A 21,859-nucleotide genomic window follows, 5' to 3' on the forward strand; every position below is an offset into this window, starting at 1 on the left:
GAGCAGAGGTTTAGATCTGTCAATGGTAGGAGTTGGGTTAAGTAACAGCTCTCCTGCCTATGTACTGAGCAGGCAACAGGTAGTTTTGTACAGCGATGCAATAAACGAGATTTCGTTTTGCGGGGTGAGATTATTGGAATGAGGTACAGTGGTGGAGAAGGGACATTTGTAGAGACGTTCCTGGCTGTGCATGGTCAGCCCCCGAGGACATAGTTAGTGCCATATTGTAGCATATAAGAATGCAGGGTATGCATAAAGTACACAGTCTGGACATCAGCCCCTAGATTGTACAAAGCTGAACAGTCACCCAAGGTCAGGACTGTCCCACCAGACTCCGAACAGTTGGCAGCTATCTCCTACCTGTTCTTTCAGCTTTCACTTCCTGGTGTCTTAGGCTCAGTAGTGGATTGTCTCAATCCTGGAATGTTGGGCTCCCATTTGGACAGTACTAGAACAGCAGGGTGTCACAAATTGGGATCTTAGCCGCACTTACCTAATCCGCCGCTGTCATATCACGGCTACCTGGGTCCCTTCTGGTCATCTGCAGCATTCCCGTTCTCCACACCTCCGTTTGTAAACAAACACATACTGTTTGTTCTGATGCATGGGCGCGGCCATCTTGGATGCAGTCAGGTGATCATTCCAAACCAACCAGATTCAGAAGCTGTGATCACATGAACTGATCAGCCAATAGTTGTTTGGGACATCCTATTTAAACCTGCTGCTGTGATCTGTTCATTGCCAGAACAACACACTTCTCTCCAGAGGATAGTTCTTGGCTCCTGGTTCCAGTGTTCCTGTCTGCATAACTAAAGTGCAGTGTTCCTGTCTGCATAACTAAAGTGCAGTGTTCCTGTCTGCATAACTAAAGAGCAGTGCTCCTGTCTGCATAACTAAAGTGCAGTGCTCCTGTCAGCAATTCCAGACTGCTCATTCCCCTGCTATATTTTACATTCAGCAAGAACATGAGCAGGAAGATTATCCAGGCTGCTAGTTTCTGTTTCAGTCCTGCTCCAGCTAGGCCCAAGGGTCCCGAATCGGATCAAGAAATTCAGACGACCGTGACAGTTTGTTCTGGCCAAATGGATCCGCTAGGGGAACATACCCCGAGGGAGGACTCTGTCCAAATATTAGCTGAACGCATTGAGAGACAAGAAACTAACCAGGGGCAAATTTTGAGATTGCTGCAGGATGTTTCTACGCGTATGGATACCTTGCAGTTATTCTGCAGTCAACCATCCCATACTCCGCCTGAGCCAGTAATACCTGCTTCACTACCTACTTCATCCGGACTCCATCTTCCCACGCCAGCTAAATACAATGGCGATCCAAAGAATTGCCGCGGGTTTCTCAACCAGTGTAGTATACACTTTGAATTACAACCCGGGAATTTCCCTACTGCACGTACCAAAACTGCTTATATTGTTTCACTACTATCAGGGCAAGCTCTGGCATGGGCATCACCACTCTGGGAAAAATCTGACCCAATTTTATTTGATATTGATAGCTTCCTGTCTACCTTCCGCAGAATATTCGACGAGCCTGGAAGAACAACGTCAGCCGCTTTAGATATTCTGCGGCTTCGGCAAGGGCAGCAGTCTGTGGGCCAATATGCCGTTCAATTTCAAACACTTTCCTTTGAACTATCTTGGAATAATGATGCTCTTGTTGCGGTCTTCTGGCAGGGCCTGTCTGACCACATTAAGGATGTATTAGCGTCTCGGGACTTACCTACAACGCTAGACCAATTGATTACCACCTGCAATCGGGTTGATCTTCGGTTCAGAGAGAGAGTTCTAGAAAAGAGGAAGCTGAAACACCCCAAGTTCCACCCTATTCAAGGGGTCCGTGTACCATCTCCTTTCCCTGAAGGACCCATGCAATTAGGCAAAGCACATCTTTCACCCACCGAGCAAGAACGGCGAGTTAGAGAGAAACTTTGCTTATACTGTGCCAGTTCCGGACATCTGTTACATCATTGTCCTCGTAAGCCGAGTAAACACACCCTCCTAGCTGATGATGAGGAGTTGAGCCTAGGAGTGGCCCTTCACTCCCCACAAGGCAAGGACTGTATTATCCCAGTCACTCTGAAACACGCTCAAGGCTCCCAATACATTTCAGCCCTGCTGGATTCTGGAGCAGCTGGGAATTTCATGTCTGCCAAATTAGCTACTGAACTAGCCATTCCACTAGAGAAAATTCCAGTGACCATCTTTCTCTCTGCGTTGACGGTAGCCGTATTCCAGGGGGTACCATTACGCATCAGACTTCTCCAGTGATGCTCCAAATAGGAGTTCTGCATTCCGAGTCTCTTACCTTTTTGGTCATCCCAGAAGCCACTAGCCCTGTGGTTCTCGGGTTTCCATGGCTTCAAACGCATAACCCCCATATTGACTGGTCGACTCCACAAATCCTGTCATGGGCTCCAACTTGTTTCGGGTCCTGTTTACAACGTGTTCTTCCACATTGCTCCACCTCTGATAAGGAAGTTTTGCCAGTTCCTTCTGCCTACCAAGAGTTCACAGACGTTTTCAGTAAGCAGGCCGCTGAAACTCTACCACCTCATCGGGATTGGGACTGTCCCATTGATCTTGTTCCGGGTAAAACCCCACCGCGTGGCAGAGTCTACCCTCTTTCTATCCCTGAGACAAAATCTATGTCTGAATATGTAAAAGAGAACTTGGAAAGGGGCTTTATTCGCCCATCCTCTTTACCGGCAGGAGCCGGGTTCTTTTTTGTAAAGAAAAAGGATGGTGGATTACGTCCCTGCATCGATTACCGAGGTCTCAGCGACATTACCATCAAGAACCGGTATCCTCTGCCCCTCATCACAGAGTTATTTGACAGAGTCAAAGGTGCCCAAATATTTACGAAGTTGGATCTCCGCGGGGCCTACAATTTGATCCGTATCAAGCGTGGCGACGAATGGAAAACCGATTTTAACACCAGGGATGGGCACTACGAATATCTTGTCATGCCATTCGGTCTGAGCAATGCCCCAGCAGTTTTTCAGAATTTCATAAACAAAATCTTTCGGGACTTACTGTACCATACTATTGTGGTATATTTGGACGATATCCTTGTTTTCTCCTTTGATATCCAATCCCATCACAGACATGTTAAAGAGGTCCTCAGCCGTCTCAGAAGGAATAAACTGTATTGCAAGCTTGAAAAAAGCACCTTCGAAGTTGAATCCATTCCATTCTTGGGGTATATCATCTCGAGCACTGGTCTCCGTATGGACCCAGAGAAGGTGCAAGCTATTCTTAACTGGCCTCAACCATCTACACTAAAGGCAGTACAGCGATTTCTGGGATTTGCTAACTACTATCGAAAATTTATTCGGGGCTACTCTACTGTAGTAGAACCACTCATTGCCCTCACCAGGAAAGGAGCTAATCCTGCCAAGTGGTCTGAAGAAGCCCAAACTGCTTTTCAACTTCTGAAACAAGCATTGATTTCTGCTCCCATACTCAGGCAACCAGATTTAACCTGTCCATTCTACTTGGAAGTTGATGCCTCATCTGTCGGAGTAGGGGCAGTTCTCTCCCAAAAACCAGCTGATGAGCAATGGCATCCTTGCGGGTTCTTCTCCCGAAAATTTTTACCAGCTGAATGAAATTATGCCATAGGGGACAAAGAGCTGCTTGCCATCAAATTGGCGCTTGAAGAGTGGAGGCATTTACTTGAGGGAGCTCGTTATCCTGTCACAATATACACGGATCACAAGAATCTGCTCTACATTAAAACTGCACAGTGCATGAATCCACATCAGGCCCGATGGGCACTATTCTTTTCTCGATTTGATATTCATGTCACCTTCCGTCCCGGTTCCAAAAATCGCAAGGCCGATGCTCTGTCACGTTCTATGGTAAAAGAGGAAGATTCCATCACTGTGGATCCACGGCCTATTATCAGCCCACTCAGCATCGCAGTCAGTAGACCCGACAATACACCTCCCCAGGGGAAAACTTTTGTTCCTGAGAATCTGCGTGAAAAATTGCTCCAATGGGCACATTGTTCCAGATTTGCCGGTCATGCTGGCATCCGCAAAACTCAATCTTTCATATCGAGAAGCTACTGGTGGCCTACGCTTCATCAGGATGTTCAGCAATTTGTTTCCGCATGTGGCAGCTGTGCCCAACATAAAAGTTCAAGACAGTCTTCAGCTGGTCAACTTTTGCCTCTGCCTATTCCCACCAAACCCTGGACCCATATTTCTATGGACTTTGTTTCCGATTTGCCCAATTCTAATAATTTCAATACCATCTGGGTCATCGTTGACCGATTCTCTAAAATGGCGCATTTTGTTCCTCTCCGTGGACTCCCATCAGCACCTATCCTGGCTCAGCAATTTATAAAGGAGATCTTCCGTTTGCATGGGTGTCCTGAAGAAATCGAGTTTGTGGCGAAATTCTGGAGATCCTTGTGCCAAGCACTACAGATCAAACTAAACTTCTCTTCGGCCTATCAGCCCCAATCCAACGGGCAAACGGAAAGAGTTAATCAAGACCTAGAAACATTTCTCCGTTTGTACATATCCTCTTCTCAAGACGACTGGGTAGATCTGCTTCCTTGGGCAGAATTTGCTCATAATAATCATTATCACGAATCCTCTGCTTCCACTCCATTTCATACGGTCTATGGCCTACACCCCAGGGTACCCTTGTTTACTTCACTTCCTACAGCCTCAGTACCTGCCTCTGAAGTTTTCCTAAAGAATTTTTCAGGCCACTGGCGCCAGGTACGGGAATCTCTACTTAAAGTGTACCAACGCTACAAAATTCAGGCCGACAAAAAGCGACGAGCCATTCCAAGCTTGAAACCTGGAGACAGAGTCTGGCTGTCTACTCGCAATCTACGCCTCAGAGTTCCATCTATGAAATTCGCTCCTCGCTTTATTGGACCGTTTAACATCTCCCGAGTCATCAATCCAGTGTCCTACAAATTACATCTACCATCTTACCTCAAGGTACCCAACACCTTCCATATCTCTCTCTTAAAACCACTGGTGCTAAATCAGTTTTATACACCCAAACTGGTTTCTCCTGAAGTGCAGACTGAACATGGTGACGAATATTAAATTAAAGAGATCTTGCACTCTCGGTTTCGACATAAGACCTTACAATATCTAGTCGACTGGAAAGGCTATGGTCCAGAAGAGAGGGCCTGGATCAAAGCTTCTGATGTTCACGCTCCATCTCTCATCAAAAAATTTCACCACAAGTTTCCAACTAAGCCCCAATCTAAGTGTCCAGTGGCCACTCGTAAGGGAGGGGGTACTGTCACAAATCGGGATCTTAGCCGCACTTACCTCATCTGCCGCTGTCATATCACGGCTACCTGGGTTCCCTTCTGGTCACCTGCAGCATTCCCGTTCTCCACACCTCCGTTTGTAAACAAACACATACTGTTTGTTCTGCTGCATGGGCGCGGCCATCTTGGATGCAGTCAGGTGATCATTCCAAACCAACCAGATTCAGAAGCTGTGATCACGTGAACTGATCAGCCAATAGTTGTTTGGAACATCCCATTTAAACCTGCTGCTGTGATCTGTTCATTGCCAGAACAACACACTTCTCTCCAGAGGATAGTTCTTGGCTCCTGGTTCCAGCGTTCCTGTCTGCATAACTAAAGTGCAGTGTTCCTGTCTGCATAACTAAAGTGCAGTGTTCCTGTCTGCATAACTAAAGTGTAGTGTTCCTGTCTGCATAACTAAAGTGCAGTGTTCCTGTCTGCATAACTAAAGTGCAGTGTTCCTGTCTGCATAACTAAAGTGCAGTGTTCCTGTCTGCATAACTAAAGTGCAGTGCTCCTGTCTGCATTTCCAGACTGCTCATTCCCCTGCTATATTTTACATTCAGCAAGAACATGAGCAGGAAGATTATCCAGGCTGCTAGTTTCTGTTTCAGTCCTGCCTCAGCTAGGCCCAAGGGTCCCGAATCGGATCAAGAAATTCAGACGACCGTGACACAGGGACAGTGAGCAGCAAACTCCCTCACAGGCTGCTCCTACACGTCTTCCTCTGTTGATCGCAGAGCAAAAGGGGGCGTGACCATCAGGCAGTGGGACCCACCGGGGATCTCCGCGGGACAGCGCTGGGCCAGTCCAACGCTGGTCTGAGGTTATACTATGACCTGCTGTCATTCCCGCAATCTAGCTAGGTGCTGATTGACATCCCACAGACAGTTCAAAGGATGGGAAAGTGGGCGCGATCCTCGAGATGTACTGGCCCAATCACACTTATGTAAATAAAGAAGCAAAGTGTCTGGTAAATTTTAGCCCGGGGGTGAGGCTCGGGCCAGCAGCCTATTAGGAACATTTTAAAGGGAAAAAAAATGCAGGTGGCCCAGTGACCCAACCAAATGTAGCCCACTATGGGACCACCTGCCCCTCAGCTCAGCCATTCCCTGAATGTGGGTGCAATTCATAAGTGATCCTTACTTTCTGTGTTGTAAAAAGTATGTGAACCTCCAGGATGATAAGTGGGTAATCTCAGTCATATGTTCCAGGCAATGAGAGGTACGAGGTGCAGCCATCATTGAGCCTCGCACAAGTAGTATTTTCTCTCTTCCTGTGTTATTACAGCCATCATTGGTGTCTGCTCCACCTGATACAGTCAGTGGCAGTGTATTTTGTCCATAGTAAACTGAAATACTTACAAGGCAATTACTACAGCAGGAACTGATGTCAGTGGTGTATCGGCTGGTACAGGAAATCAGCGCAGCTAAAGGTGGGCTCACCGGTCCCTGATTGTAAAGGTTCTGATAAAAACAGTAATCATTACATTAATGTGTCCGATCACAATTGGAATGTTTCTAGTTTGGAAAAATCAATAAAATAGTTTGTTAAAAATAATTGTTTGTCTATTTATTCAGATTCTCAGATTATTATTTGGTGGTCAATCATTGCAGCTACATCATCATTAATATCAGCCAGTTGAGTATCAACTCACGTCCAGAATCACACAGTGTCTGCAATTTGCCTATAGATGTTTATATAACTGAACTACAGTAGTATAACATTTATCAAGACCTATTGGATTCAATTATAAAAATTGCATAAGGATATTTAATACACTGATTAAACCAGTGTTGGCTAAACTGTGACACTCCAGGTGCTGTGAAACTACAAGTCCCAGCATACCCTTCCAGCAATAAGCTGCTCTGTATTGGCAAAGCATGCTGGGAATTGTAGTTTCACAACACTTGGAGTGTTACAGGTTAGCCAACACTGGATTAAACACTAATATACACTGATTGATTATACACTGATGATAATACACCGATAATACACTGATATTAATACACTGATTATACTGGACACCTCAGTGCTGCAATGGTTAAATACCTCAGCTGTCCATACGTTCCCCAACAGCCATTCAAGGTGATACACTGTATATATATTTGAGCTCTGTAAATATATTGTAATATTTATTTGTAGTATAGAGCAGTAATTTCATACATAGGGGCCCATCTATTAATCCTTTTTTTCATCTAAATTCCCGTAAAACTGACTTTTTTGGGGAACAGACGCAAATCTAACTATGAAGAGTGCATCGCTTTGCTTCAGAATCCATTAGTCCCATTAATGTGTGTGGGGACTGCTCTGTACTGTACTTTAACAGGTTCAGAAGATGCAATATTTTCGGAACTTGCTCACGTTAATGTACCCCAGCTCAGGCAGGCGTACATCACCGTATGTCATAGTTTTCAGCTCTGCTCCAAAGAGCAGAGCTTCACAGAAAATGTGTGAAGGGATTGTGTGATCCCTACTTCTCACATGTATGGAGGGATCGTGTGATCCCTGCCTCTCACATGTATGGAGGGATCGTGTGATCCATGCCTCTCACATGTATGGAGGGATCGTGTGATCCCTGCCTCTCACATGTGTGGAGGGATCGTGTGATCCCTGCCTCTCACATGTGTGGAGGGATTGTGTGATCCCTGCCTCTCACATGTATGGAGGGATCGTGTGATCCCTGCCTCTCACATGTATGGAGGGATTGTGTGATCCCTGCCTCTCACATGTGTGGAGGGATCGTGTGATCCCTACCTCTCACATGTATGGAGGGATCGTGTGATCCCTGCCTCTCACATGTATGGAGGGATCGTGTGATCCCTGCCTCTTACATGTGTGGAGGGATCGTGTGATCCCTACCTCTCACATGTATGGAGGGATCGTGTGATCCCTGCCTCTCACATGCAGCATCGCCTCATCAGAAATGTTTGTTTGTGTGCATCATCATCATCATCATTTATTTATATAGCGCCACTGATTCCGCAGCGCTGTACAGAGAACTCATTCACATCAGTCCCTGCCCCATTGGAGCTTGCAGTCTAAATTCCCTAACACACACACAGACAGACAGACACAGACTAGGGTCAATTTTGATAGCAGTCAATTAACCTACCAGTATGTTTTTGGAGTGTGGGAGGAAACTGGAGCACCCGGAGGAAACCCACACAAACACGGGGAGAACATACAAACTCCACACAAATAAGGCCATGGTCGTGTCCGGCGGGTTCGCTTGGCGCATGCGCACATGAGTTTGAAGTTGTGCACTGTGCATCGTAATCCACATCGGAAGAGAAGAGGGAGTGAAAAGATAAGTGTTGTACTTCACAGGGACAGCAGTGATTTGTGGCTGCTATTCTAATAAATACGCACAATATTTCAATCCTTATCTATGTGATGAGAATTGGAATCTATCGTTCATAGAATGTGGTGCTACATAAATAGGGCCATAGAGTATGTTACTAAAGTAACATTTTATAAAGAAGAATTATTAGTAACGTAACAGCCATATTTGTCATGTGTAAGTTTAGGGATAAAGATGAGTGATTTAGGGGGTAATATGATATGATCCAGAAGTTTAGTTAAATTATACAGATTACATGTTGATTTCTGTAGACACTGAATGTATTAATGTCTGGAATGCGGTGTATGATAATCACCACTGTTATTGAGTAATCAATGCTATAATCAAAAATATAATATAACACCTATAGGGAGAGGTTTCCCGGTTCACACCTGGTACTTATATCTCAAGTATTTATTCTAAGGGGCATATTCAATTGTCGGTGGAAACGCTGAAAATTTTGCGCTCCGCACACTATTACCGTTATTACGGTAATAGTGCACGGGAAAAAACGTTATTACGGTAGTTTTCTCGCTGGATTTCAGCTCGCAGCTCCCTGAGACGCGAGCTAAAATCCAGCTAACTACTACCGTAATAACGGTAGTAGTTTTAATGCCGCGAAAACCCGCAACAATTGAATATGTCCCTAAGTGTAGTATAGATTCCGGTGGAGGCACTAACTGCACTATAATACTTTGTAATATTTTGTGTTATATTTATATAAGGGATTATTACCGAGGCTATCAGATCACTGTCTGTGTGCGCAGTCATATTCTGGCCGTGGTAACCGGCCAAGATCTCATCCACTTTAATCATATCTAATATTAGTTACTGTAAGATAGATAATATTATCATTATTGATATATTTCTACATAAGTGAGAAAGAGTAATATATATTTAGTGATGTAATAAATGTGTGACAGTTGCTGCAGTCTATCCATCTACCCAGCTGGATATATTTCCATGTCCTCTGCTGCTTTATATAACCCCCCTATAGCCCCTTCCTATAGGGCACTGTATATCCTGCGCTGCTCCTGCAATCTCTCCGCGCACATAACTGGAATGTAAACACAGCGGCCGCAGCGTCTGTACCATTGCTCTCAGGATACTCTTCCTCCCTGGGAGGTTGTATGAAAATGATTTTGTGTGATCTGAATAATTTAATAGCTTTGCAAATGTTTTCACTAATTGAGATTTGTGAGTTCATTTAACCTGCGGGCGGCGATGTGCAGGGTGATGCTGGAGAAGGCTGTTTGCAGGGCAGTGATGTGGCATCTACGATGAATCAGTAGCTGGTGGTAGTGATCAAGGTCTGTATATTGATAATAGCGGGATGCTATGTGTAGTATTATGCAGCGGAGGCTACCTGTGGCCCCCTATCCTGTATGATGCAGGGTATGACCAGTGGAGCGTGCAATGGCTGATGGGTAATTGAGACATCCCTGGCTATGGTGGTGTAGGATAATCCTGCAGACAGCATAGAAGGGCTGTGAGAATGTATAAAGCTCTTGTAGCTAATTACATGATAATGCTTTATAAGGTCATAAAGATCATGTAAGAAGCAGTGCTGGTGGATAATTATGTTCCCTTGGAAAGACATGAAAAAAGGGCAGGAGCTAATGGATACTTCACACACAGAATCATCTGAATTTCATAATTTCACTTTTACGGAAAAGATCTGCCGATATCTGTTTTAACATTTCCGCCACATCAGATCATTCTATAACTGGATATAGAATATCCTGTGTTATCATTGTTCAGTATAATTCCTCTGAATTCCATTGACTTTTATATTTACCTAAACTACTGCAGAGGCTGATTATGACGCTGTTAGTTCCCATCAGAAACATTCATCCTACCAGCCCAGTATTCTCTACTGATACTTCTGAGAGCCCCAATAACATATCCCAATAGTATAATAGTATAATAGTATACTGCATCTCACAGAAGCAGAACACTGTATGCAAGGGGGGGGGGGGGGGGTTACAGGAGGAATTTGTTAGGACTGAGGATAAACACACAGAGAGATTTGGGGGATCTCTCTCTGTGTTTGTTCCTTTCAGGATAACCCACCCTTTCATGCACCTGCTATAGCCTATAAATTGATTGAGCAACTTCCACTTCTGTATTTGTCTGAGAGGCATGTTGGTGTCAGTAGCTGAGGGGGAGTGCTGACATTGGATTGCTATTTGGAGGTCTCTGGGGTACCTCTTTGGTAAGTTAGCTCTCAATTTAAAAACACATATGTATGGCCCAAATATATGGGAATCTCATTGTTTAGAGTTAGGACCACCCTATTAGCAAAAGCGCAGTGGAGTGGCGGGTGGCTTTAACATACATTTGCAAATGTGTGCAACTAAGACTTTTGCATTTTTATCTACAGTAGAAATGGCAGCTCCTATAGCAGTGTGCTGGGGGATCTCTCTGTGTGTTTGTTCCTTTCAGGATAACCCCGTCCTTTCAAGCACCTGCTATAGCATATAAATTGATTGAGCAACTACCACTTCTTTATAGGACTGAGGATACTAATTGTGCTTGGATTACGGTTTGGGTAGATATTAAATTTATGGTTACATCTTGGGGTAGTTTTAGATTTAGGACTATTTAGGATTGGGTTAGAGGCATTAATAATATTAGTAGTATTATAATTTTAGTTGGGCCAAGAGATCTTATGGTCCCATTGGTCAAGTATCTCGCTCGAAAGATAAGATCCCGTTGTCTCTTCTTCTTAGGACACCAGGGGGCTGAGACAGAAGTTCTTTTAGGGCCTTGTCTAATATTTTGGTCAGGACCAATACTGATATTACCCCTTTGGTGCTTTCTGACTGAACAAATAGATGCCCTGCGTGTTTGAGACCCATCTTTATTGTCGGTCTGGGAGCCCGAGGGGAGCAGTATGGTGAGGAGAGACCTAAAATGGCGCAATTTTAGGAGCGCTGGAACTTGGAATGAGAACGTTGTAATATTATGTACTAGAAATGGATGACGCTGTTTTATCCATAGTTCCGCAATGTGTGACAGATCCATAGATTGCCAGAATATGGAGAAGCTTTCCATGGTTGGATATGACCATTCTTTGTTTGGTATCCAGTCATTAAATAGTGCAGAATATTTATATCATATGTTCCGATACTTAGTATCACTTTATGTCCTTCTCAATGTTCCACATTCCAGTCTGTTAATGAATTATGTTTGTTTAAAATGCTTTTGGCTGTTGCTATGACAACCCATCCACAACGGACCGGCCCGCAGAGAAATGCAGAAGCATCATTAACCCCTGGTCTTCCAGGGGGCAGAAGTGCAGGATGGTGCAGTGAGTGTGTCGTGCAGCTGCAGAGGGCTAGGGACACGATAACAACACCTCTTTTCCTATATGTTTTTAAAGCAACCAAATTGTTTATCGAAAGGAATATATATATAATAAATACAGTGCAATGAATGTAGATTCAGGCTCATGATATAGTAGTACATTACATTGTAGATTCTTATTGGCAGTGATTGACATGTAGAGCCTGAATTTGTACTGCCCAGGATACACGCCACACACATACGTGCAGGTGAAGATGCCTCCTTATGACTTGAGTGGGTTGACGGGGGAGGTAGGGGCAGTCTAACGTAGGTAGAGAACACCCAGGGCCGGTGCTAGGTTCCTCGGCGCCCTAGGCAGAATGTCAAACTCTGCCCCCCCACACGTCTTTCCTTACCTTAACTTGGCTCTTAACGTCCCTCACTGACACTATCGGGCCGTGATGATGATGTCACGCCCGACAGTCAGTGAGTGGAGGGGAGGAGATGGAGCGCCCCATCAGCTGTTGGAGGGGAGGGCGGCGGTGGTGATCCATAGCCCCTCCCCGTGGATCTATCTGAAGCTGTGCGGCGGCCGTGGAAGGTATGCTCAGCGGTCGCCGCACAGTTTTAAAGTACCATAATAAAAGCATTTTAATTCTGTGGCGCCCACCAGAGCCCAGAGCCCTAGGCAACTGCCTAACCTTGCCTAATGAGAGCGCCGGGCCTGAGAACACCAAAGGTGTGTTCATGCAGACCAGTACGGAGGCGTGTAATCACCTGTCAGGGTCCTGCTAGAATCAGGTGTAAACACGCTGATAATGCTAGCATAAGCTAGCCGCCTCTGATTGGCTCATGGCTAATTCACCCCTGAAGCTGATAGGTGCTTCCTGCATTGATCCTGCCTATATTATAATATTTTATGATCGTATTTTAAAAATATTATTTTTGCTACTTTCATTTGTACTTGAGAAGGAATACTATATCAGAAGCATTATAAGAAGCCTGATAGCAAATTTGTTTTTCACTATCGGAACAAACATTTCTTGTGCTTATGAGCTGGTTGTGTGTATGCGGGTGTATGTATGCTTGATGTAAACCTGGTTCTATGCTGCAGGTGCAGAGCTGGGTGTATCCGGAAACACCTACACCTTACATGCACCCACCTCAGCATCATGTAATATGTGATATGCAGAATGTGCTATTATTATTATTATTATTATTAATTTTTATTTACAAGGCGTCCGCAGCGCCGTACAGAGACAAACAAATTATAATACAATAGGAGACAGCACAGTACAGTAAACAGTAAGCACAGCAACTCAGTAAGCTCAATGCACAGTTAGAGAGGGCGGGGAAGGGGGAGGGAGGTTCCGCAAATGACGGGGCCCAAGAAGGAGGGCGCGGAAGACAGGGAGACCCCAAGGGGGAGGAGGGAGCGAGAGTGGATGTGGGGTGGAGGACCCTCGAGGAGGAGGGCTGAGTAGCTGGAGAGCAGAGTTAGAAGTGGTGGAAACAGGAGGAGATATGGCCCTGCTCAGAGGAGCGTACAATCTAAGGGGAGGGGTGGACAGACAGTGAGACGCAGGGGAGAGAGGGAGAGTAGGGGGACGGAGGCAGAAGATAAGGTAGGAAGTTAAGTGGGAGACAGAAAGGCTTTAAGAAAAAGGTGGGTTTTTAGGGCCCGTTTGAAACTGGACAGATTAGGGGAAGTTCTGATGGAGAGAGGGAGCTTGTGCCAGTGGAGGGGGGCAGTGCGAGCGAAATCTTGGATACGCGCGTGGGAGGAGGTTATAAGGGGGGAAGAGAGACGACGGTCAGAGGCAGAACGGAGAGGGCGGGATGGAGCATGAATAGAGAGGAGGGTGGAGATGTAGGGCGCAGTGGAGTTGGCGAGGGCCTTGTAGGTGAGTTTAAGGAGCTTAAAGAGGATTCTGAAGGGGAATGGGAGCCAGTGAAGGGCTAGGAAGAGGGGGGAGACAGAAGAGGAGCAGCGAGATAGGAAAAACCAAAACCAGTTTTGCTAAAACCAGTGATTACCTCAACGTGTGTGTGTCATGTTACAGAGGTGTTACATAGGTAGCATGAGGTCACATGACATGAAAGTGTAACGTGACCCCCCGATCTGGGCTAATTGTCATCCTCGTTCTTTTTTAACTTCAACTGTACAGCAGCGTTATCTCTGATTGGCTGATTCTGATCTAAATCTGAGCGGCCACAACTGTGTCCAGCTTAATTTCCCTCTGAACTACACAAACTCATGGCTGCCTAATTTTCAGACCTCTCTTCTGGAGATGCTCCCTGAAGTCGGGTGTAGGTGGAACTCCATGTTATAACTCGCAGCATGTCCCCGTCCTCCCCACTCACACAGCGCAGTGATACATAGTGCATCATTATATCAAGGTGGGTAAAGTATGATGTCATAATGTGTCATCACGCTGGCTTCTGACCTCCGCTTCTCTGTCTGGCCAACTTCAGGGAGATTGCTGCACTCTCTCAGGAGTCCTGGAGATCTCCCACTTTTTCTGAAGTCTCGTGGACATTCTGGGGGATTTGGCAAATATGTGTACACGATGTGGGGCACCGATATCATCCACAGATTCTCAGGTGGGTAATGTGGCGGTAATATGTGGAAGTAAGTTCCCCAGGTGAGAAGAATGAACTATATATCACAGGCGTCTTTCTCCATCTGTATATCCCAACATTCACTAATAAACGCACTCTTCCCACTCCCATCTCTCAGGCTATTTCCCTCTCTGTTTCCCAAAACAAGTCTCTGTCCTATCCACTCTGCCCAGCTCTTTCTGCACGATCTCTCTCCACCATCCTCTCCCCACTGCTCTCCTTTCTCTCATCATTTCTTTATATTTACGCTTTTCATCTCTGTCCATTCAGATCAGCCTTTGTTCAGGCTGGTACAGCGCCCCCCAGCATATCTCCCCCTCAACGTGACTTTATTAACCCTTCCTGTCACTGTTCTGTACCTTACTGCTCAGGAAAATCACTGTACGAGAGAGCCTGGTACGCTGTGGGTTAATGGGCACAATGCTGGCAGTTTATACATCTTATGTGGCCTTCACATTCCCATTATTCAGCTGCAGGAGTATGAGGCTGTGCATTGTCTCACTGTGTGCATGTGGATGATGTATCTGTCCTTCACTGGCAAAATATGTTGTCAAATAAATGTTGCAGTGCACTGTGTGTGTCAGGGTGTGACTGGAGAACCAGCAAGCCCCATTTCCCAAAAACCGCCTCACTATATAGCAGCACCGACACAGTGCAGACAGCGGCGGGTCCAGCGTTCCCCAACACAGCGCAGACCGCAGCACAGTGGCTCACTGTGTACTGCACGTGCCGGTAATGGTCACAAAGGTACAATTGAGTTTTGTTACAGAAAGAATTTTCCTTGTGTTCATAGAAAGGTAAAGACGTCAGGAAAGATTTCATTTAAAATATTATTATTGTTTCTAGCAGAGCCAATCTACCCTTTCCTCAGATTCCTAGCACCTCATGATGAAAAGAGTTAGCTGAACATGGGGAGGGCGGAGTGCTGGTCGGAGAAATGCGCTGTGTCGGCAGCTCGGGGCCTTGGTCTGCACACACATGCAAAATTAGATCTTTTCTAGCTCTCCTTGAACTTCAGGGATGGAGTTTGCACATTTTGGAGTTGTATCCGGTGTTCACAGCGCCTTTTCAGTCTCAGACAATAGACATTTTCATACATTCTTGAAGCTTGTGATATTTGGACATCGACCAGTACTTACTGTAGGATGCTGTTCTGTAAAATATTACTTGAGTGCTTAATTTCGTATGTTTTAGTGGTGGAATTCCTTACACCGCCTTCGACCACATCACAAAGCAGAATGAACTGACACCAGCTGTTTACAGACTGTTATCGCTGCTAAATATGTGGAAAGCAGAATGTACAAATACAGTGCAGAATGGTGAGGGCAGATTGCATCAGCAGAATTTTCCACCTAAGCAAAATGACGCATTTCACCACAAAAGTTAATTTGTGCAAAATTCCGCCATAGCTTTGCTCAGTTCTACCTTATTGTTATAAGTTATTGTAGACATAAATGGTGATCCAAGAAGCAGTGTTTCAGATGTAACAGTAAACGTTGTCCTTTATTATGTGAGAGTGGCCAGCACTGTGAGGTGACCGTTTTTTACTTTAGTGAACATAATACATTCCTGCACAGATTAATACCATAAAGTGTAGCTAAGGTACAATCCAATGTATGCTCGTGAAGGTCACATCATTTGCACATTGAAACACGCTTTGCATCTCTGCATTTTTCCAGTTAAGTAACTTAACTCCAGTTCCAGCGTATCAGTGCGCGCAGGAACGGTGCTTCCTCTCTGTGTGTCCAGTGCTGCCCTCACACAGGTAGCAGCTCTACAGCCTCAGACACATGTTACATGTAGCAACGACAGCCTCCCTTCTCTGTGAGTGGGTGACAAGCATCGCAGGAATGTCCCAATGAACTGAGCACAATGTTCCTCTCAAGGCTGCAGATAAACATGTTTGTGCCTCTCGTCTCCCTCCCAATGCAGCAGCTGTGAGAGTTTGAAAGAAGGCAAGTGAGTGGGAGGTGGTGGGGGGGCACAGGAAGATCCTGAGTGCTGGCAGTCATGGGGTTAATAAAACATGTCATTGTCAGACCCACATTTCCTTTGCACACAGAATTGTGTATTAATCCACACACAGCATCATGCGCTGATCTGGTCTTTCTCACACTCACTGTCTAATATCCATGCACAAATATCTAATTACATTTGGCAACATTCTGTACTAATTGCCTGTCCCTGTGCACACAGCGTTCCCTACTAATCACTGCTCCGTCTGCACACGCAGCATCCTGTACTAATCTCCCAATAAACAGCACTCGCACCATTCTCCAACAAATCCACCTAACACAGCACCTTCTGGTCCACTAAACTTCCACCAGACAGGCACAGCCCGGGCGGATAAGATTACTGACACAGTGCTGACTGATTGTAATGTTACACACAAATATTGGATTTATACATCAGTTATGGAAAAGAGCCAAATAACACTGAGGTTTGTCTATATCTCTCATGTATATGAACACTCCACATGAATTAATAATGCAGTTACCTTAATGACAGGGAATTACACAGGTTACATACTGGGCTGTTATATTTTTATTTCACCCAGAGTGGGGAGGTTCAGCTGACAGGCTCCATGGCATCTTTCAACAATAGGACGGGAAAACTCGGATCGGAGACATTTCTTATAGCAGAAAGCTGAACCCCCAATTCTGACGTGTCCCCCAGTCCCCCAAATCAGACACATGATAAATGTATTGCATACTAAGAACTGCAGACATGTAACATACATGTGAAATAATTGCAATGAAGTCATCTAGCATATGTGTCCTATTTTACACGGCTAGTCTGATTAGTCTAATAATTTGCCCTTCACATGGCAATGGTCACAAACAGTATATAGAGGACAATAAGCTCTGCGTCCCATTATCTCTAGATGTTCCATATCTAGGCACAAGCTGAAGACTTTTAGGGTCTGTGTAAAAGTAATGGTAACTTTATACCTACACATGGGACTATACGTGTGTAAGGAATTCATCTTTGGCTGTCTAAAAAGTCCAGATAAAGTGCTCACAGGGGTAACAGAGAAGCCTAAATTTCAGATTTAAAATGATTCAGTTTAATTTTGGTAATATCCAAACCATTGATTATGTGTTGGAGAAACAAGTTACTGAACCACCAGAACGAGATCTCGAGAGTCACAAGAGGTTTAGGAGCAGAATTTGACCACTAATCTCATAATGGCTGAATGATTGTTTCCAGATGGGAAAAAAATTTTCACTAGAATTTTATGAAAATGTATCTACATCTGTTGCAGAGTTTAACACTTGTTTACAACCTCTAAAGAAAGGTCCATTAATTGGTGGAGAGATTGAGAACATCGGCAGTTGAAGACTCTTCTGTGGATTGTAGACTCGCCGTAGTATGACAGTGGGACCCACAAATGACAATTTTGCAAAATAAGCTTATTCTGCCAGAACTACTTCTAAGGGTTGTTTTGGTGACATAACGGGGTGACATGAAATAACAGCTCCTTAGTCATGTAGGGGCACTGGTACGTCCAACTATCACTACTCTGGGAACCCCTGGCGAAACCCCCCACCCCCCAGCACAAACTGCTTTTACTATTTACAGGCAGTCTAGCGCTGTTGGTGAATGGAAGAAGTGCTATGAGCATGCACGTAGCCCTTCCACCGTGAGGGATCCAGGAAGCCGGAGAGGCTGTAGCCAGGACCATCTTTTCCATTGGGCACGATGGGCAGCTGCCCGGGGGCCCCATAGACACGGCTGTTAATGAGAATAAATTATCCTGCAAAAGAAAAAAACCTGCAAAAAAAACCTACAAGGGTCACTGAGCAAGTACATCTATCTATCTCTATCTCTATATATCTATATCTGTATCTGTATAGATCTAAATATCTATATCTAGGGGCCCCGGTGCACAGCTTTGCCCGGGGGCCCATAATGTTGTTAAGATGGCCCTGGCTGCAGCTGGATCACATAGACACTGAAAGGTGACATCCTGAGGTGACGGTACCTTGCTGAGAACAGAAGATATTTTGAAAGCTTTATGAATTGCAGAACTTCGCAGTCCTCATATTAATCGATGGGGAAACATTATGTGGGTTATGGCAGAAATCTTTGATTTCTCCTGCCATAAACCCTTCATAAATTGTGCAATGACTATTTTATGGAGATCCGCTTTAATGGCTGATTGCACTTTAAAAAACAGAGCCCCTTATGTGATTTCAGGCACGGTGAAGAGACCAATGTGCATTTTGGAATCCGATCATTTATCCAATAAACGGTATCACTGAAACTCTATTCTTGTTTCTGCCATTGGCTATATGCTAAGAATACTATGCTAGAGGTAAAATCTACACTGGTAGCTTAGTATCATTTATAACATCTTCTTGTACAATTACACCATCCGTCTGTAACTGTATATCTGGCCTTTACTGGGATTGCTATTTCTATATATTTCTGCATATAGGAGCCTTCCTGGCCTATGTACAACGGTCCCCTCCCTAAACTCTTCTCCCTCCTCCTACTCCAGAAAATTGCTGATGAATGCAAGAGAAATCTCAGGCGGAGGGAAGATGTTGGGCAGACCTAGAAAAATCTAATCACACACGTTTTTCTGTGTTGTATCTCTAACCTTTGTAGTAAAGACCAGATAGGTGAACTCCTGCTGGATAACAGTTGCTCTCAGCAGGAGACTGAAGCAATTTTGTAGATAGTCATAAGGTACTTTAATACAGAACAATTATCGCCAGAGACGAATTTCCTGAAACGGCAAAAAAGCCACGAGTGATCTCGTAGCTGTCCTGCCTCCTCATGCAGGGCGCTGTTGGGTGAAGTTGAATAGAATTCAACTCCTCATTTTAGGTCTATTTCCTGAAGAGAGCCCTTGTACAGTTCCTGAAGGGTGAATATGATATTTGAACATGTCCAAATCTAAAGAATAAGGAGTCCAAGCAATGAGCCAGAGAGAAAGACTGTCAGGTCTTCGGAAAGGGAAGGACACACTGGACCTTCAGCTGTCCATGTGGAAGAGGTCCTGTCTAGGCATTTATAGACGAAGGACACACATGATCTGTCCAGTAGGGGAAGAATCTACCTGGGCATCTTACAGTGTGATGTATGGCCCTACAGATTGGGGTCCTTGGTTGTGAGCTCATCATGTACCTCCAGCTAGGAATTCTGTTCTCCATGGTGACCCATAGGACCAGACTCATACTGGTTATAAAGGATATAAGAGATCCACTCAAGGGTGCAAGGAAAGTATCTTTCAGAAGCAGTAACTCAATATATATTGTACATATTGTTTATTTGCAGTACGTATGAAAGATGTTATTTTTCACTCTGTACCGACCCCTCTGAACAGGATTTATCGGTGCACAAACCAACGTGACACTATGGGATATTACTTATACTTTTAGTAAAGGTCTAGTTTTCACAACACCTTGTTATATAGGAAGAGAAGGAACTTGGACATTGTTATCTCCTGATTGAATTGTCTCCAGTCTTTGGGGGATTGAATTAGACGCGAGGTGCCGCGATGTCTCTCCGGAACAGTCTGCTCAGATACTCTGCGGCAGAGATTTTACTACATTCTCCGCTAATTTCCCCTCATGTCCCATAGGAATGCGAGGGACAATGAGCAGAGATTTCTGTACCATATTAGGTGTAAGCTGTAGGTGCAGGTGCGTGGATCTGGGGGTGTAGGTGCGTGGATCGCTTACATCTGCTCAGGATAACGGCCGCTCTCTGGGCCTGTAGGTGCGTGGATCGCTTACATCTGCTCAGGATAACGGACGCTCTCTGGGCCTGTAGGTGCGTGGATCGCTTACATCTGCTCAGGATAACGGCCGCTCTCTGGGACTGTAGGTGCGTGGATCGCTTACCTCTACTCAGGATAACGGCCGCTCTCTGGGCCTGTAGGTAAGTGGATCGCTTACATCTACTCAGGATAACGGCCGCTCTCTGGGCCTGTAGGTGCGTGGATAGCTTACATCTTCTTAGGATAACGGCCGCTCTCTGGGCCTGTAGGTGCGTGGATCGCTTACATCTACTCAGAATAACGGACGCTCTCTGGGCCTGTAGGTGCGTGGATCGCTTACATCTACTCAGGATAACGGCCGCTCTCTGGGCCTGTAGGTGCGTGGATCGCTTACATCTACTCAGGATAACGGCCGCTCTCTGGGCCTGTAGGTGCGTGGATCGCTTACATCTACTCAGGATAACGGGCGCTCTCTGGGCCTGTAGGTGCGTGGATCGCTTACATCTACTCAGGATAACGGCCGCTCTCTGGGCCTGTAGGTGCGTGGATCGCTTACATCTACTCAGGATAACGGCCGCTCTCTGGGCCTGTAGGTGCGTGGATCGCTTACATCTACTCAGGATAACGGCCGCTCTCTGGGCCTGTAGGTGCGTGGATCGCTTACATCTACTCAGGATAACGGCCGCTCTCTGGGCCTGTAGGTGCGTGGATCGCTTACATCTACTCAGGATAACGGCCGCTCTCTGGGCCTGTAGGTGCGTGGATCGCTTACATCTACTCAGGATAACGCCTGCTCTCTGGGCCTGTAGGTGCGTGGATCGCTTACATCTACTCAGGATAACGGCTGCTCTCTGGGCCTGTAGGTGCGTGGATCGCTTACATCTACTCAGGATAACGCTCGCTCTCTGGGCCTGTAGGTGCGTGGATCGCTTACATCTACTCAGGATAACGGCCGCTCTCTGGGCCTGTAGGTGCGTGGATCGCTTACCTCTACTCAGGATAACGGCCGCTCTCTGGGCCTGTAGGTGCGTGGATCACTTACCTCTACTCAGGATAACGGCCGCTCTCTGGGCCTGTAGGTGCGTGGATCGCTTACATCTACTCAGGATAACGGCCGCTCTCTGGGCCTGTAGGTGCGTGGATCGCTTACATCTTCTTAGGATAACGGCCGCTCTCTGGGCCTGTAGGTGCGTGGATCGCTTACATCTACTGAGGATAACGGCCGCTCTCTGGGCCTGTAGGTGCGTGGATCGCTTACATCTGCTCAGGATAAAGCTCGCTCTCTGGGCCTGTAGGTGCGTGGATCGCTTACATCTGCTCAGGATAACGGACGCTCTCTGGGCCTGTAGGTGCGTGGATCGCTTACATCTGCTCAGGATAACGGTCGCTCTCTGGGACTGTAGGTGCGTGGATCGCTTACCTCTACTCAGGATAACGGCCGCTCTCTGGGCCTGTAGGTAAGTGGATCGCTTACATCTACTCAGGATAACGGCCGCTCTCTGGGCCTGTAGGTGCGTGGATAGCTTACATCTTCTTAGGATAACGGCCGCTCTCTGGGCCTGTAGGTGCGTGGATCG

The 21,859-nt window shown here is 45.7% G+C and overlaps 1 protein-coding gene across 3 annotated transcripts in view; it reads left to right on the top strand.

The window, feature by feature from the left end:
• The window catches only part of LOC142099920 (uncharacterized), a 263,337-nt gene that overhangs the window by 86,375 nt on the left and 155,103 nt on the right, over positions 1–21,859 (top strand). The window contains exon 1 of one of the 3 annotated variants that reach the window (XM_075183883.1): positions 15,221–15,298. The exons of the other annotated variants lie outside the window; for them this stretch is intronic. The gene's annotated coding sequence lies outside the window, so the exon portion shown is untranslated. Of the gene's footprint in view, positions 1–15,220; positions 15,299–21,859 lie in introns of those variants that run through there. 3 annotated transcript variants of the gene reach the window in all.

The sequence above is a fragment of the Mixophyes fleayi genome, chromosome 8 (assembly GCF_038048845.1).
Source record: "Mixophyes fleayi isolate aMixFle1 chromosome 8, aMixFle1.hap1, whole genome shotgun sequence".
NCBI classification, from domain to species: domain Eukaryota; kingdom Metazoa; phylum Chordata; class Amphibia; order Anura; family Limnodynastidae; genus Mixophyes; species Mixophyes fleayi.